This window comes from Cornus florida, unplaced genomic scaffold (genome assembly GCF_030987335.1).
Source record: "Cornus florida cultivar Cherokee Brave unplaced genomic scaffold, ASM3098733v1 CherokeeBrave_3.0.0_Hap2_Chr11, whole genome shotgun sequence".
In the NCBI taxonomy this organism is placed as follows: Eukaryota; Viridiplantae; Streptophyta; class Magnoliopsida; order Cornales; family Cornaceae; genus Cornus; species Cornus florida.
In genome coordinates, this window is record NW_026775581.1 from 36,939,101 (window position 1) to 36,956,575 (window position 17,475).

The 17,475-nt window shown below is 36.7% G+C and overlaps 1 pseudogene; it reads left to right on the plus strand.

The window, feature by feature from the left end:
• The first annotated feature begins 1,920 nt into the window (after positions 1-1,920).
• LOC132287256 (U6 spliceosomal RNA) lies at positions 1,921-2,031 on the plus strand (annotated as a pseudogene).
• Positions 2,032-17,475: the final 15,444 nt, after the last annotated feature.

A 17,475-nucleotide genomic window follows, 5' to 3' on the forward strand; every position in this document is an offset into this window, starting at 1 on the left:
GGAAAACATCGACCAGGAGGAAATTCCAAGAGTACACAACTCGACGAAATGTGAAAATGAATCCCGTACGAGGATCCAGGCTCAAAACAAGACATTTTGCAATAACTTTCATTAATTACACAATGGCCCCTCCAAAAAGTGAAAACTGCACTTATGGCCCAGAATGAAAATATCTTCTAAAAATATTTTCTTAAAAACCCCTGAAATAAAATATCTTCAAAAGATATTTACAAAAAAGACCCCAAGAAAAGAAAATAATTTCAAAGAATTTTGCGTCCATGCCCCTATGGACACCGGGAGCAACCAGAGTACTTTCTTGCAAAAGTAAAGATACGTATTTCGTGGAAACCACTCAAGATGAAGGCACGTGAAGTCAAAAACCAACTCCGAGCATGAGAAGTAACGTTGTGCCAAAAACTGACAAACGGAGATAAGACAGAATAAGGAAAAGAACGAAATAGCACATAGTGTCAAAAAACGAAAAATGTAAAAATGACTCGGTCCTCAAAGGAAGTTGTCAATTCACGGAAAAGAGTCTCAGGAACCAATTCTGAGCACTCGAGATGACACTAAGCGACATGAAATAGAGCTCAGAAAAGAAAATTAAACGAAAAAAATTCATTCGTAAAATTTTAGGAAAAAAGGAAAGGAAGGCAAATGACCGGGTCATTACAATGTTTTTGTCCATACTATAAAATAACAATTCAACCATGTATTCAATGTATGTATTTTATCTATACAAAAGTAAGGCAGTGTTTTATGCCTTTGGCAACTTATCCATGCCTTCGAATAACCACATATTAACATTATAACTAAATGTACCATAAATCATACAATAGGCAATGCATGAATTAATTATGCATGAATAAAATATTTAACACAGCTTACCATGATTTCCATTCGTTTACAACATGTTTAAGCATGATAAATATCATAACATAACTAAAAAGTCAATTAACACATGCTTAATTCAAATTCCACAATTTCAAACATACTTAATGCTAGCCTTTTCATAAAATCTCAAAACTTATGAGTTCAATACAAATCTCATATAATGAAATCTTATAACCCTATTCCTGAAACCTTAGAACATGCTCGGGACCTTTAAAAATCAATTCGGGGCCATTTGGGTTTGGCCTTCCCCTTGCTCGGCATCGTTTCTTCCTTCTTTATTTTTTCTGTCACTCTCGGTAATCTCTCTCTCCTCTCGGCGCCTCCTCTTTTCTCTATTCTTATTTTCACATAAACTCATTTTCCCACAATACTACGCTATATATATACCCCCAACCCTAGTTCTTATAGGATTATATATACACGTAACATATATACATATATATATATATACACACATATATAATTATATTCATGTTGCTTACTTACGAAATAATAATTACATATATATATTTATATATAAGTAATTTACATACAAAGCTACACACACACACACACACACACGTATACTTAAAATCATGGGCCTTAGCCTTTTTAATCCTCCAAGGCCTTCCATTATAACCTAATATCACATCCCTTTTTGATCCAAAATCCCTTTGGCCCATACTTTGAAAATTAAATAAATAAAACAAATACCATACACAATTAAATTTCAAATAATTAACAAATATCTACACACATAATGACGAGCATAGTAAAATAAAACACTCAGTCTATGCATTCCAATCAAGCAAAAACACATGCCAAATCATCAAGTAAAAATGATATAATATGATTTAAATAAGCAAGCTAAATAATCAAAACACCCCATTTAAAATAAAATAAATCATTTAAATTAAAATATAAGTAATTAACCCAATTAAATCATTCCTTTAAAATATAGGGGTATTACACTTACCCAAGCGATGTGGGATTGTGCACTTGTAGCTCGACCAGTGTTATAGCCTGCCAGTACCTCGCACCGGCTCATGGCACACCCGCTCATAAGGTCACCATAATAAAATTGGAACGATACAGAGAAGATAGCATGGCCTAAACACAAGGATGACACAAACAAATAGAGAAATGGTATCAAAGGCTAACCCAACCGGAAGTGTTGCCAACAAGGATGTTACGCCCAAAGGGGGGGTGACTATGGCGACCTTGTGGACAGGTGTGTGTGAGCGTGTGTATGTTACACCAGTAAGATGCCACACTGGGTGAGCTACAGGTGCACAATCTCACATCGCCTGGTTGTAGATGGGGCAAGTGTTATATCTAGATTCAATACTCTTCTATGACACAACGTGTTTTAAAGCCGTGATGGCCATGAACCCATCAGAACTCTAAAGTTAAGCCTGCTTATCCTAGAGTAGTACCAGGACGGGTGATCCCCTGGGAAGTCTTTGTTCTAGGTGAGCCAAAAATGGACAAATTGTGTATGGATAAGGTGAGGGTTCTTACAAATGGTATTAGAGCCTGACCCAACCAGGCTAACGAGGACATTGGCCCCAAGACGGGTGATTGTGGTGACCTTGTGGGCGGATGTGCCGTGTGTGGGTGCGAGACACTAATAGGCTACCACACTGGGCAAGCTATGGGTCTACAATCCCACATCGCCTGGGTAAAGGAAAGATGAAGTGCTTATATTTGGTGGTGTTATCTTCAATTCGTATGAGATCTTTTGGGGTAAAGCCTAAGAATAAAAGTGTGCGGACTTGGGCCCAAAACGGACAATATCATACAATGTGGTGGAGTGAGTCGTTACATAAAAGGTCCTAGCCAAGGCTCGAGCATAGCCTCCATGACCGTTCCTAACATTGCCCCTTTCCAAATCCATATTATCACAAATAGTAGGAATCTCAGAGGCTTGAACTGGGTATGAAATTTCAAAATTCATATGGTGACCATCCAAAACAGCAAACCTATACTAGTATCAAGAACATGATCAATGTGATTTGTTGACTTCGTAGTGGATGTCGCCGCCTTAGCATGATCCTCCTGATCTATGTTATGTTGTTCCTCCAATGATTTATCCTTAAGTTTGATGACCCACTTATCTACCTTCTTCTATTTGGATTTAACAATGTGTTTAAAAGGGCAATGCTCGATGATATGATCAATCCTTCAAAAAAACTTGCAAAGTTGGGGCTTCCATTCGTACTGAAAACTTATCACATAGTTCGTTGGTATTTGTGTGCCTTGGGATAATGAATTTTATTTGGATCATATAAACATATGTTCCTTACTTATCTAAAATTATATTTATGCTTTATATAATTAGTGAATGCAAAGTATTAAGGTTCAATTCATTGTGGAATTGATGTTGTCCACTTGATTACACGAGAGATTTATGTAATGTCCCGAATTTTTCTGAATTTGTTTTTCGCTTTTTTCTTTATTTTTTTCTTTATTATTTTTGTGTATCAATTTACGTGCCACGTGGGTTTCGAGGGTCATTTAGGACATTTCTTTGAGTTTGGAACTCTTAGAAAGGTATTTTAGTTCATTTTACGGGGTATGCATGCTCTGAAAAATTCCCAACTTCATTGTATTTCATATTTTCTTATTTGGTATGTTTATATATATGTATATATGTGGAATATAAGTGCAATGGACATGGTGTAATTATAATGGGCATTAGATGGCATAATTGTAACTTTGGCTATGTATGGGGGACTCACATACTGACCACACGTGTAGAATATACTAGAATCTGATTTTGGGGGCCAAAAAACATCACACATTTTCTCTCTCTTTTTCGGATCTTTCTCTCTCTCTCTCTACACTCCTTTTCCATTTTCATTTAATTTACATTTCATATACAAAACCCTAGATTTGGCCCACTTAGAGTGAGATTTTGGGCCTTGTGGTAGAAGAAAAGTTTAATCTACACATCAAGGGCTTCAATTTGGTACCAATCTTTCTTGCATTTAGGCACATTCATCTTAAAGCTAAGTTAGGGTTTTGCTTCCATTTGAGATAGGGTGTCTATCCCACATGGCTTTGGTTCTTAATGAGTTTTATCAACTTTAATTGCAAGATATAACATGTTTAACTTGAGAGTTTTGATGTGTTTGCTCTAGGTTAATTGTATAGTTTTTAATATCATGTTCTTGCTTTAGTAAATTTGTGCTTTTGGGTGGTTAAATGGTTAATTGCTTCATTATGTGGTCACAAGTTGAATTTGAGGTATATGAATATTTTTAGTGCTTATATATATGAGAACATATATGTTTGTTTTGCCAATAGATAGGTTAATTCATGGCTAGGTGTTCAATTGTGCTTACTTTCATTTATGCCTATTTCATACTTGCTAAAATGCCTCTATGAATGAGTATATTTAATTAGTGAAAGTGGCATGCTCACTTAGGCTCCATTTGTTTGGCCGTAAAATAATTTTCAGAAAATATTTTCTTTATTTTTCGGTGTTTGGTTGTCTTGAACTTAAGTAAACATTTTATAAACTAGAATATTTTTTTCCAAATCCTATGTGATGAAGCAACTTTCAACTACAATCAGGAACGACGTCATATCTGTAAGAAAAGAAAGAGTAGTTGCACCGATGTGGTATCGACCAGAGAGTCTTCAACGATCAAGTTAGTACTAAATCGTAGAAAGGAAGAATAAGAGACTAAGTGTACTCTAATCTTTTTTCTGTTGTACCCTCTTGACTTCTTTGGCCTCTTATTTATAGAGGACACATTGGTAGTTATATTGGAATCAAGAACTGACTTCCATTTACTTCTTTGATACGTAGAGAGAGATCATTAATTATCTTTTCTGACTAATTTTCATTGTCTATCCAAATCTCTTCGGTTGCCACGTAGCATGCATTTATACCGAACTAACTTTTTATATCAGTTGCTCTCCATTCCCAAGCTTGTTAATCTCGTGCAGAAATGTAGGATACCATTGCTATCAAATTTTTTGCAAAATCAACTAATGTACAATATGAAAATAATAGTATTGCACTGTTGCAAGAATACAAGTTTCTTATGTAATTTTTTTTTCCTAAAATAGTGGAACTTAAATGCCAAATTGGATTTAAGCAACATAGTATGTCCTCAAATTGTACTAGATGTCTCCTATCAAAAATATAAAATCTTTTACAAATCGTTCACATGGACTTGTCAACAGTCAAACTCTTATTTTTTAGGTGCCCTAATCAAAGCCCCTAACTTAATAAATTAAATGAAGCCTATACTTGATAATACTAAAGGCACTACTTTAGTAGCCATCAATCCTAGGCGTAGGACTGAACCTAGGCTTACTTGGTTGAAATGACTACACCCATTGGAAAGTGCTCCTACCAAAAGTACTAACAACTGATATTAAAAAAAAAAAAAAAACCTAAACGGGTGCACATACACACACACACACACACACACACATATATATATAATATTTTCATTTATATATATACACACACACACACACACACATATGTAACCCATTTCTTTATTTTATATACCAATCAATTGTTGGGCTTTGTGCCTAATTAGTCAAAGTAGACCGATGTCCACAACTTGTGGCAACATCCATACTCAAAGTTGAAACCGCATAGCAATAAAAGTGAATAGGACCGACAACCATTATGGACGTCGGCTCTTTGGATTTTTCTCCTCCCTTTTTTTTTCTTTTTTTTTTTAGGCTTTGTGCCCAACAATTGAACAAGTCCGACGTCCATCCACCATGGACGCCGGTTCTAAAATTTCTTATTAATTATTTATTTTAATTTTTTTTGGTGGCGAAGCCATATGTTTACACTGGTTCACGAATGCTGGTTTAACAGATTTATGTATATAGTTATTGTGATGACCCTGGTTTTTAGGCCAGCGTGTCCTGTGATGAACTGTAAGGATAATCCGATAACGGATTCGAATGCGGAAGCGAAAACGGAAAACAAGACTCTAAGAAGTCAAAGTGACCTTCCATGAGGTCGTGGAACTTAACAAGAACTGATGCGGAAGCAAAAGATCGAAAATATGACAAATAAGCCCCCAGGGGCAAAATAGTTATTTTTGAAAACTGTAGATTCGGGTGCCACCGAGCACACCGCTGGAAGGACAACGAAAAACTAATCAAGATGGACTCAAGAATCGCGTGATTCGGAGTCCGGACGAAGGAGAAACGGCATGACGATGAAAAATGGAGACTTAAAGCATTAAGGGCAAACTGGTAATTATCCAGAAATATCCGGGTGTAACCGAGCACACCGTTGGATAGACGATGAAAAATTAATCAAGTTAAAAAAAAAATTCACTTGAATCGGAGTTCGGACGAAGGAGAAAAGCCCAAAAGAAGAATTGACGTCGCCGCGGCCCCACGAGGGGCCACGACAACCCCATGCGCACGCCCATGCGCGCGCCCATGCACGCCGCGCACGCGCTGGTGCACACATGGCTGGCAGCAGCAGCCCATAAAGCTGCTGTGGGTTTGTTTTTCAGAAAAATCCGGAACAGAGGCTGAATTTGGAGGCCTAGATGAATTTTTTTGCAAAAACACAAAGAAGAAACCCCCCTCAAAATGAAGTTTTTTACGTGACTTGCGAGAGAATTAAAAAAACAAAACGCAATGTAAAATGCCCAAAATGCCCTCCCAAGAAATCTGGTCCAGAGGGTCAAAAAAGCTGCTAAATAGAAAACTGAAAGCTGAACTTTACGATCGATTTCCGGCACCAAGACGACATTTTCTGGAAAAACACGAAAAAGAAACCCCCCCTAAAATCATGTTTTCTATTCAACCATGTTGAAAGAAGGAAATAAAACTGAATGGAAAAGTCTAGAATACCCCTAGATCAGAATATGCAACAAAAACGCAAAATGAAATCGTAGGAGACTCAAAACACAAACGATGAGGTTTTGCCCGGAAACGACTATGCACGCAAACGTAACTTATCTATTTAGACGCGCTACAATGGTCCATGGCTTAAAAATATAGCCGATACAAAATCCGACCCCCCAACGGGCAGAAAGGCAAAAATGGACTTGGAATGGAAAACTTGGAATCCAAAAGTGTAAAATGGAGTCAAATGACCATTTGGCCCTTGGCCACACTTCATATAAGATTAAAAAGACCCCATGAAAGAATGATAATGGAATTCCCACACCCGATGCAACCATGGTGAAGCAATGACTTGCGATTTTTCAATATTTTCACAATATTTCATGAAGTTAAAAAGTACATAGAACACAATATACATGTCATTGGCCTCCGGCCTCATCTCATACATATCAATTGCATTGAAAGGAGTGTATTTAAGTACACATTACATACATGAAATCAAATATACATACTTCGACATATAAGTCTACAAAATGACATTTCATGCCAACATTCGCATGAAATGGAAACTTGAAAGCTACACGACATCCAAGGAATGCTAGGCTTCACAAACCAAGTCTTCGTACCTGAAATATGACCCAGTATCGTAGGGGTGAGTAACATAAAGCTACTCGTAGGAGATGAGCATGCATCGACCTAGCATTTTACAAATTTATCACCTTAAGGTGAAACATGTTAAAGGGGCTCATGCCACCTAACGTTTATGTCCAAGTGAGACTCGGGGAGCATCCTAAGCTACCTTAGAGTCTAAGCAACAAGAATCATGATATACATACGTGTATGAAATGAATCATGGTTGGGATAATCCAAAGAACACGACAAGAAGAATGCTTGAGCATAGATTAACATGAATTGCATTTTCAATACAATTGAACTAGGTCTAGAGTAATCCATACAACATAACAAAAGCATATTTGAATACAAGTTAACAAGAATCACATTATCCATGCAATTCAACAACAAAAGAGCATGTTATACAATGCAACAAGATTTAAGTTCTCAAAACCATCAACTTAGAATCTAAAGCATAAAATAACAGTAGTGGTTCATACCACCTAACGTCTATGTTATAAATGAATCAATAGGATCAATCCTAAACTTTATTAGAATGTCAAAACACGATTTTCAATATCGATGCAATTTAACCAACATTGAAACTTCCAATACAACGCATAAAGCACAATTTCGCAAAGTTAACATCTTGTAACTTAAAATGAAACGACAAATAAGAAACAACAAGTTAAAACATCATCTAGTTATCAACTTGAAAATGAAATGGGAAGTCAAACAAAGTGGATACTTGGACGTCACGCCGGATCAGACCGACAACATAGTTACTTTAGGGTTACTAGCCCATGGGTAACCTCCCTATGTGCGCACTAGACTATATAGAGGAACTATCCCCCGTACTAGAACCACGTCCTAGCCATAGTCAAGCAACGACATCCCCAAGTTTCCAAAAATCAACAAGTTGTGCAACAACGCATATATCAACAGGAATATGCAAGATAATCAACTATCTACTAAGCACAACCAAATTTGGAAACCTATACAATACATGCTCTAAATCCACAACTAATATGATATGATGAATGTCAAATCTTCAGTGTGCGATTCGTTACACGCTATGCATGAAAGATGTTAAACACGAAGTGTGCAAATCATTACACAAGGCAACAATATATTCAATAAGGAAAATATATTCTCATGAATACAAACATAGCAACTATGTTATCCAATGTTCAAAACATAACCAAATGAATATACAACAAGTCTAAGTCCATGATTTGAATATATAAACCACTTCTAAAACACAACTAGATCATAGAGCAAATTGATAGAATTTAAATAGATAAACACAATTAAATTCTATAGATTCCGATTCAATTCCAATTAACCTCAATTTAACACATGTTAAAGGGCATGGCAAGGTCATCACCTATATCCATTCTAAAACTCAATTAGGTTGTTAGAACAACAAAGTAGAACTTTAATTAAATCATGCTAATTTAAATCCTAGGTTCTAAAACAACTTCAAATAGTCCCAAATTAATATATACTAGTAAACAAGTCATGACCAATACAAACATCAAGTTAAAACCTTAATTAAGCTAATGGGACCACAAAATAGATTTTAATTAATTCTTTTAATTAAAATCTCTTGATTTTCAAACTTAACCAAATGCTCTCAAATTAACCTATGTTGGAAAACATGCTAAGAACTAATGTAACATCACATTACAAGTTTATTTCATTCAATTTAAGACCATGTGAATTAAACTTTCACTAAAGTTAAATATAAATTAAAAGTTGCAATTTTCATGCAATTAATCCCAATTTAATATATGTAAACAACTATACCTAAGCTTAATTTTCTAGCATGCTACAATACAATTCCAAGTTGTATATCACCATAAGGATTAAATCTTAAACATGGAATTTAATTAAATAAAAGGTTTCAAAACCTAACTGAATATTCTAAATCAAATATATGTGAAGTTATATGGCATGTAAATCAAGAATATCAAGTCGGAATTCAAATAGAGTGAATAGTGCACTCGACGCAAATTAATTAATAATTACTAATTTTCAAAACACCTCCAATTACTTTCAAATTCAACTATGTTGGAGAGCATGCTAAGGCCTAATTTAATATGCTAACACATATTGATTTCAAATTAGTTAAGGCCACGTGAATTAGTCTTTCACCTAAGATAAATATTAAATAAAATCTTTAATACTTATTCAAATATTCCAATTTTAATACACGACAATGAGCATATTGAGGGGCAATATAAAATCATGCTACATGTTTAAACCAAGTCATGAGCAACCGGGAAAATTAGATCCCGTACAAGAAAAATAAATAATAAAATCTCTAGATTTTATATTTAATCATGCAAATAAGTAGTATAAGCATCACAAGCATGCTATATAACAAGAATTTAAACCTAGAACATCCCCTACCTCAATTTGAGATGAAAATCCCAAAGGCCCACCAAAATAAAAGTGCTCCGAATTCGACGATACCGAGAGGTTTTGTCGGGGACAACACTGTGAACAAGAATCCGAAAGAAGCCCCATGAAAATTATAACTTGACCTCAAAACCAAACTCAAGAAATGGTCAAAACTGAATTCTAATAAGGGGGAAAGGTAGAGCACGGCGAGGGGAACAACAAACGTTAAGGTCGAAGACTTTCCATCAAGGAAAAGTGAACCAAAAGAGGAGAGAGAAGATGGCAGCACCCCTTAGGCTATCATGGGAGCTCCAGGTCGTGCATGAAGAGGGGAGAAGATGAAAAATGAAATATCTCACCCCCCTTTTATAGAAATCTCAAAAAGTGCCCCGAATGGGCCCCGCCGGGTCCGAAAAAGTAAAATTTGAGCAGACGCACTCAAATGGCAAAACTTTGTGAACAAAAAAGATTCAAAATGATAAAATACAAACAACAGAAGAAACGACGTCAAAAACTGAGTCCCGAACAGAAAGTTATGCCCAAAACAAGTTTGGCGCAAACCGGGGCTAGAAACCCTAAAACTGGAAAACATCGACCAGGAGGAAATTTCAAGAGTACACAACTCGACGAAATTTGAAAATGAATCCCGTACGAGGATCCAGGCTCAAAACAAGATATTTTGCAATAACTTTCATTAATTGCACAATGGCCCCTCCAAAAAGTGAAAACCGCACTTATGGCCCAGAATGAAAATATCTTCCAAAAGATATCTTCCAAAAGATATTTTCTTAGATGCCCCTAAAATAAAATATCTTCAAAAGATATTTACGAAAAACACCCCAAGAAATGAAAAAGATTCTGAAGAATTGTGCATCTGTGCCCCTGTGGACACCGGGAGCAACCAAAGTACTTTCTTGCAAAAGTAAAGATACGTATTTTGAGGAAATCACTCAAGATGAAGGCACGTGAAGTCAAAAACTAACTCCGAGAATGAGAAGTGAGGTTGTGCCAAAACTGACAAACGGAGATAAGACAGAATAGGGAAAAGGACGAAATAGCGCATAGTGTCGAAAAACGAAAAATGTGAAAATGACTCTGTCCTCAAAGGAAGTTGTCAATCCACGGAAAAGAGTCTCAGGAACCAATTTCGAGCACTCGAGATGACACTAAGCGACACGAAACAGAGCTCAGAAAAGAAAATTAAACGAAAAAAATTCATTCGTAAAATTTCAGGAAAAAGGAAAGGAAGGCAAATAACTGGGTCGTTACAGTTATACATAAACCGATGTATATATGTATACTTTAATGAAAAAATGGAACTAACTCAGTAATCACACAAAAAATAGGATAGGAACTTACTTGCTTGGTACACTGCCCCAAAAGTGGAAAGTAAATCTTAAGTGAGGATTTGCATTACCTTGAAACAACATATCTTTATACTGACCTCTGTTGTTGATGCATATTATCGATGTGAGTGAGCATTTCTGACACTAGCGTAAACAGACCTTGCGTGCGTATCTAACATTGAATATTGAATTTCAAATCAAAGTTCAAAATGAAATTCCATTTGCCGCGCATAAGCACTCTTTTTGTTCTTTATAAATGTTGTAGTCGAGAAAGGAAAACTGACTATCCTTCAGTGTCTTGAAATGGTAAATTATCTTCCTTTTTGGCTCACTTCGTACTCAAGCCATCTTCTTACATTAGTTTAAGAATCTCACATTGCTCATCTGTATATAACCATGGCTATGCATAGTAACTACCCTATTGAGTGTCACTATGAGGGTTTTGTAGGTGGTGAGGATAATCATTTCTCCGAATACGGGGATGATGACCCTCTTAAGTGTGAAGGTGATGATCCTTGTGAGTGTGGTAGTAATGATACTTGTGAGTGCAATAATAATTCAAATGTGCGAGCCTTTTGGTGATCACTGACGAGAGTATAGCTATTCTTTGATCTTCATACTCAATCCCTCCTTCTATCATCCTTCGAGTCCCCTTGCCTAATGAAAAGGGCCTGCTTGGTTACTGGTGACTAAATTTGACTCACCGAGTGTGCCTTCGTTGTTGGTTTGAGACTTCATGTCCATCCCTTTATAAGGGAGTTGTTCAGTGTCCTCAATCTTACACTCGTTCAATTTACCCCAAATGCTTGGAAAATCTTAATCAGGTGTTTGGTGTTATGGTGATCTTATGGCTATCTTCCTTTGACTATCAATGAGTTCTTTCATTGCTATCGCCCTAAGAAAGCGGGTGAATGGTGTTGTCTAGCCATGCGCGACACTAAAGGTTTGATTAAGGGGCTTGTCTCTTACGTTAAACATTAGAAAGAACAGATTTTCTTTGTCTCTGGTGATTGGGAAATTTCAGCCCAGGATGTTATTGTCGAACGAGGGATTTTCATCCCCGGGAATGGCGCAAGCTAAACCTTAAGGGTGAGTTCATTTGCATTTTGTATCAAAGTACGGACATTTTCTTTCTTTCGACAGTTTTTGCACGAGCATCATGCTTGCCGGAAGAAGCACGCGCAAGGACAAGGAATGTGCTTGACCACGAAGTAAGGTCATTCACTTTTTTGGTTTCCTCACTTTCGATATTCAATTCTGGCCTTAGTGGAGGGATCCTGGTATCAACAATTGAGTCTTCATCCTTACAATGATCACGTAGAAGAAGTACATCATTTTTTGCAGTTTACAATTTGTTCCCTTTTTCACATTTCAATCCAACATTCTAATTCCTTTAGCAGGTGAATTTGATAAATCATAGAAGAAGTTGAAGAAAGATGTCCTTTTGTGTCTCCGAGAGGAACGAAACCAAGACTCTACCCCTCCACAAATGCCAAAGAAGAACCAGTTTTTCCCACTCCGGGGGAACCCTACTCCTGGGCCTCTTCTTCATCTCCAATGGGACATGAAGACTAGACTGATGTGAACCAGGTTGGGGTCCCTCCATTGGTGTCGAAGTTGGTAGTTCATTATCATCCCGAGGCATCTGTTTTAGATAACCCTGGATATACACTCACTATGATGACTAGAGCCTTGTGGATAACCTTGGACTCACAAAGGCTTCGAGCGCACTCATCTGTTAATGATGTCTTTGGGTTACTAGTGCATGACAGACAGGTGAGGAAATTTTGTTTTCATCTTTTGCTAGCTATTGTCACAGCTTTTTATCCTTTTTACATTTAACGTTGCAACTTTTACCATGGACTTGATCTCACAAGCCGCTATTCTTGAGGAAGAAAAAGGACGTCTTTCTATACAACTTGAAGGCACAAAGAAGAGTCATTAAGATGCCAAATCTGCTTGGCATAATGAACTGTTCAACTTCACGCCAGAGATGGAAAAGATGACGATAGAAGTGTCCAACAAGGTGCAAATGGGAGTGGTGAAAAGCTGTATAAGAGTTTAAGTCCTCTGCTGATTTTGAAGATATTACATATGGGTGGTATATAGACGGATTCGAGGATTTTTGGTGTTAATTTTCTGCTACTCATCCTAAAATGGATCTAAAGCAATATCAGATTCGAACTCAGGAAGAGGCTGAGGGCCCCATAGACCGAGGAGCATCCCAGTAGACAATGCGGGACTCTATCTGTTTTACTTTCATGTTGCTTTATCCCTTTTAGGGACTATGCCTTCCTTTTCCATATGTGTGTCAGACTATATTGTTTCTACTATGTATTATATCCTTTAATGAAAATAGATTTTATTTCATTGTGGCCCTTGTCACACATGGCTCTTTAGATATCAACTCCTTGTAATACGGAGACGATGGCTATGACTTGGCCCTTATAATACAGACTAATTTAATAATTATTATGGGCTTCATTCAATCCAGACCTTTATAATACAAGGCACTTTTTATCGATCTCGAGGATGATTTTTACGGGCTTCATTCAGCCCAGGCCCTTATAATATAGGGCATTTTTTTTGGGTCAATCCTTTATAGTACGGGGATGATTTTTAAGGCTTCATTCAGCCCAGATCCTTATAATACGGGGCACTTTTTTATCGATCCCTTATAGTATAGGGATGATTTTTACAGGCTTCACTTAGCTTGAACCTTTATAATATGGGGCACTTTTTGTTATTATAAATAATAAAATCACGAATAGTTGATATTAGAAGATGGTGAGACTAAAAAAACTTTATTAAGAAAATCAATCATGAGTTGACAATAAATTTTAAACGAAATAGGAACTAAACAACGTCGAGACTAATGACTATAACTAAACATGAAACTAAGTAATGAAACGAAACTTTGTAACAACCTTTTAGAGCAAATGACTATCTTCACTATTAGGCCTTCATCGTTTTATGAGGTGCTCAGCGTCATAACTCCGTGAATTATGAACTCCATACAATCCCATGAACTCCACCATGACTCAACTCACACATGAGAATGCCATGATGCAAGATGATAATGTTTCATACCATAATCACATTCCACCCATGAAAATGCAGTGGTGCACTTCTACACCATATTGGCCAATGTTCAGTAGGGGATCTCAACCCTTGGGCACCGAGCCCCCTTTTTTTAAATTTGGATAATGCTTACCTATCAAATATGATGAGTATGCCATGCATACGCAACCCATAAACCCGTGAACAAAATGATTTCCACAATGGACCCATGGCCAAAGTGGCACTCACACCATGACCCATGCATGATAAAAATTACTCAATACATCCCAATGCTAAAGTAAAGTCTAAACTACTCACATTAATATTTAATCAAGTCCTCCAAATGCATATAGACACATATACACACAAATGTCCATAGTGTCACCATTTCTTTATAAAGCATGCATAGACAATTATACAGCAACCAAGTACTCAATTTTTCCCCTTCCTATCATACTCAACAACTCTAATGCCCAATACAAGCCAAAGCAATAAAGATGTCATCTCTACACATTATACATCGCGTATATCATATATACATTAAGTAAAGACAAGGCTCACATATTCATTTAACATATAAACATGCTTTACACATCCCCACACCCATAAGACCCAAAGAAAGTGCAAGTTACTAGCATAAGACACCTCTACCTCACTTTAAGGTGAAAACCTCAAATGACACCGAACTGGAAATGCTCCAAATATGACGAGACTTCAAAGGATTGAAAAGGAAGACAAGGAGAACAACAAAGCCTCCTATGGTGGCCACTAAAACCAAACCCGAACTCGGCCCCCAAAACTCGAACTGTCCGAAACTGAAAACAAAACCAAGGGTTTTGAAGCCCTTGGTGTCCTCAACATAAAACCCTTATATGGTGAGTCAAGAATACAAACCCTAACTTACCTCAACCTTATAATTGTCTAGAAATGAAAATAGGGGCAAGGGCATCAATGGAGGAGGCTTGATGAGAGGAAGAAGATGAAGTGTAGGAGAAAAATAAGAAAAAGAAATGACTAAAGGTAAAGTAAGAAGTCACAATACCAACCCTAGCACTACCTCTCTCACACAACCATTTGCACCCTCCATTTGTCAACAATCTAACTATCTATATACCACCAATCCAACCCCAACACTTGTTCCAATCAAAACACAACACTTGGCACTAACCTTCACTATTTGCAAAAAAGGTCCCTCCATGAAAATATCCTAAAAGATAATCACACAATTACCCCAATGAAAATATCTCCAAAAGATAATCGCACAAATACCTCCAAGAAATAAAAGGTAAAAACGCATAAAAGTGCAATACAGATCTATAAATACATAAGGGTAAAATACGCAAGGATGAAATGAATGAAATGTCAGGAACTATTCCCGAGCACTTGACTCAGTTTCATCCAATAAGACCCGAACCCAAAAAGTAAACTGAAAAAAGAAAATACAGAAAAATAAAAAAGGGGTAGGTCCTCACACGTATGGTCTAGGGTTTTACAGTGAAGAGAGAGATAGTCGTGTATGACCTAAAATTCTCGACTGGAGAAAGATGTTATATAGACAATTGGAGTCGATCGTGTTTGGAGTTGAAGCTCGATACATTTGGTCCGTAAAATGACTTCCCAAATTCTCATAATGCTCCACAAATTATCGCCGATCTTATTGATTGGGACAACAAATCTTAGAATAAGGAATTGATTGAGCAGTGGTGCCCATGTCGGGTCTGTGGAGGCAGTAAGTAAGATAGGGTTAAGCCTTTGCAACATGGATGACTGGATTGTTTAGATCTGAGAAGTCGTGTCAATTTTTAGTTAGGTTATCGAACCACTTAGCTTTGCTAGGAGCAAGGAGGGTAAGATAGATGCTCTCTTGGCATCTACTTTGGGATCCCATAACAAGGTGATCTGGAACAGCACTTCGAGTTGTCAAGCGCCAAGGAATGTTATTATTTTCCTTTGAAAATGTGGAATGAATGTTGTTACAGTTCTGTCTAACCTTTATTTGTGTACGTGTTATGAGGATCCTATTTGCCCTAAATGTGGTTTGGTTGATGATCTCCTTTTCAGGTGCACCCATGATGTTAAGGTCTAGAAATATTCTTCCTTTAGACTTTTAGTATCATTTGTTGATTGGTGGGGTAATTTAAGGTGTTTAGGGGTTGATAATGTGAGTAAAACGGAGTTGATCGGGTTAGCTTCTTATTATTTTTGGTTCATTTGAAAATGTGGTGTACCTGGCCTGTGCGAAGATGTGGGAGTTCATGGAGGTTGACAAGCTAGCCTTGAGGCCCTCTCCTCAGTCCCATGTCTTCCTTTCCTTCATCTGAAAGTCGTTGGGTGCCTCCTAAGAGTGGTGAAATCAAGTGCAATGTTAGCATCCTTTGATGCAGTTTCTGGTTTTGGAGGTGGATGGGTGGACTTCAGGGATTCTTGTGGGTCTTTGGTGCAGGTGGTTGTTTTCGCCTCCTTCAACACTGCTGATGTTGCATTTGATGAAGCTTTTTGCCTGTGCAAGGCAGTGTTGTGGGCTAAATAATTTCGACTCATGAACATTTGATTTGAATCTGACTCTCTTGTGGCATGTAATATTGTTCGCTCCTTTCCTTGCTATCCACCACCTCTTCTTCCGATTTCATTTGATATTAGGTCCATGCTTATGGAACTCTCCTCGTTCCATCTTAGTCATGCATGACATTGAGGTAGCTAATGCGGTGGATTGGTTATTCAAAAGACACTGCTACTCAAGATTTTGCTTTAAATGTCATTCCAATGGAGCTTTTTATGCTTTGCTTTGAGGGATATTTCTTCTATAGTTTGTTTGTCGGAAAAATAAAAAAAAAAAATCAAAACTTTTACTTTGTAAAATTTTCATATTTTCAGGACAACTAAATACCATAAAAATGAGTAAAATAATTTTAAAACAAATGATGAGCTTAATTCACGACGTCTTGGATACAATACTCGAGCAACAAATATCAAAACATTTTCATGCGGTACTCAAGATTTTGCTTTTAAATGTCATTCCAATGGAGCTTTTTATGCTTTTGCTATGAGGGATATTTTGCAGGGGTACCTCGGGCTTCTGTAGTTTGTTTGTGGGAAAAAAAAATAATAATAATAAAAGCTTTTACTTTGTAAAATTTTAATGTTTTCAGGACAACCAAATACAAAAAAAAATGAGTAAAATAATTTTAAAACAGATGAGCTTAATTCTGGACACAATACTGAAGCAACAAATAATTTGTATCGTTCTATTTTTATTTTATTTTAATTTTTTTTTTACTTTACTGTATATTTTTATTTTTTATTTTTAGATAAACTGTATATTTTTATTTTGCTT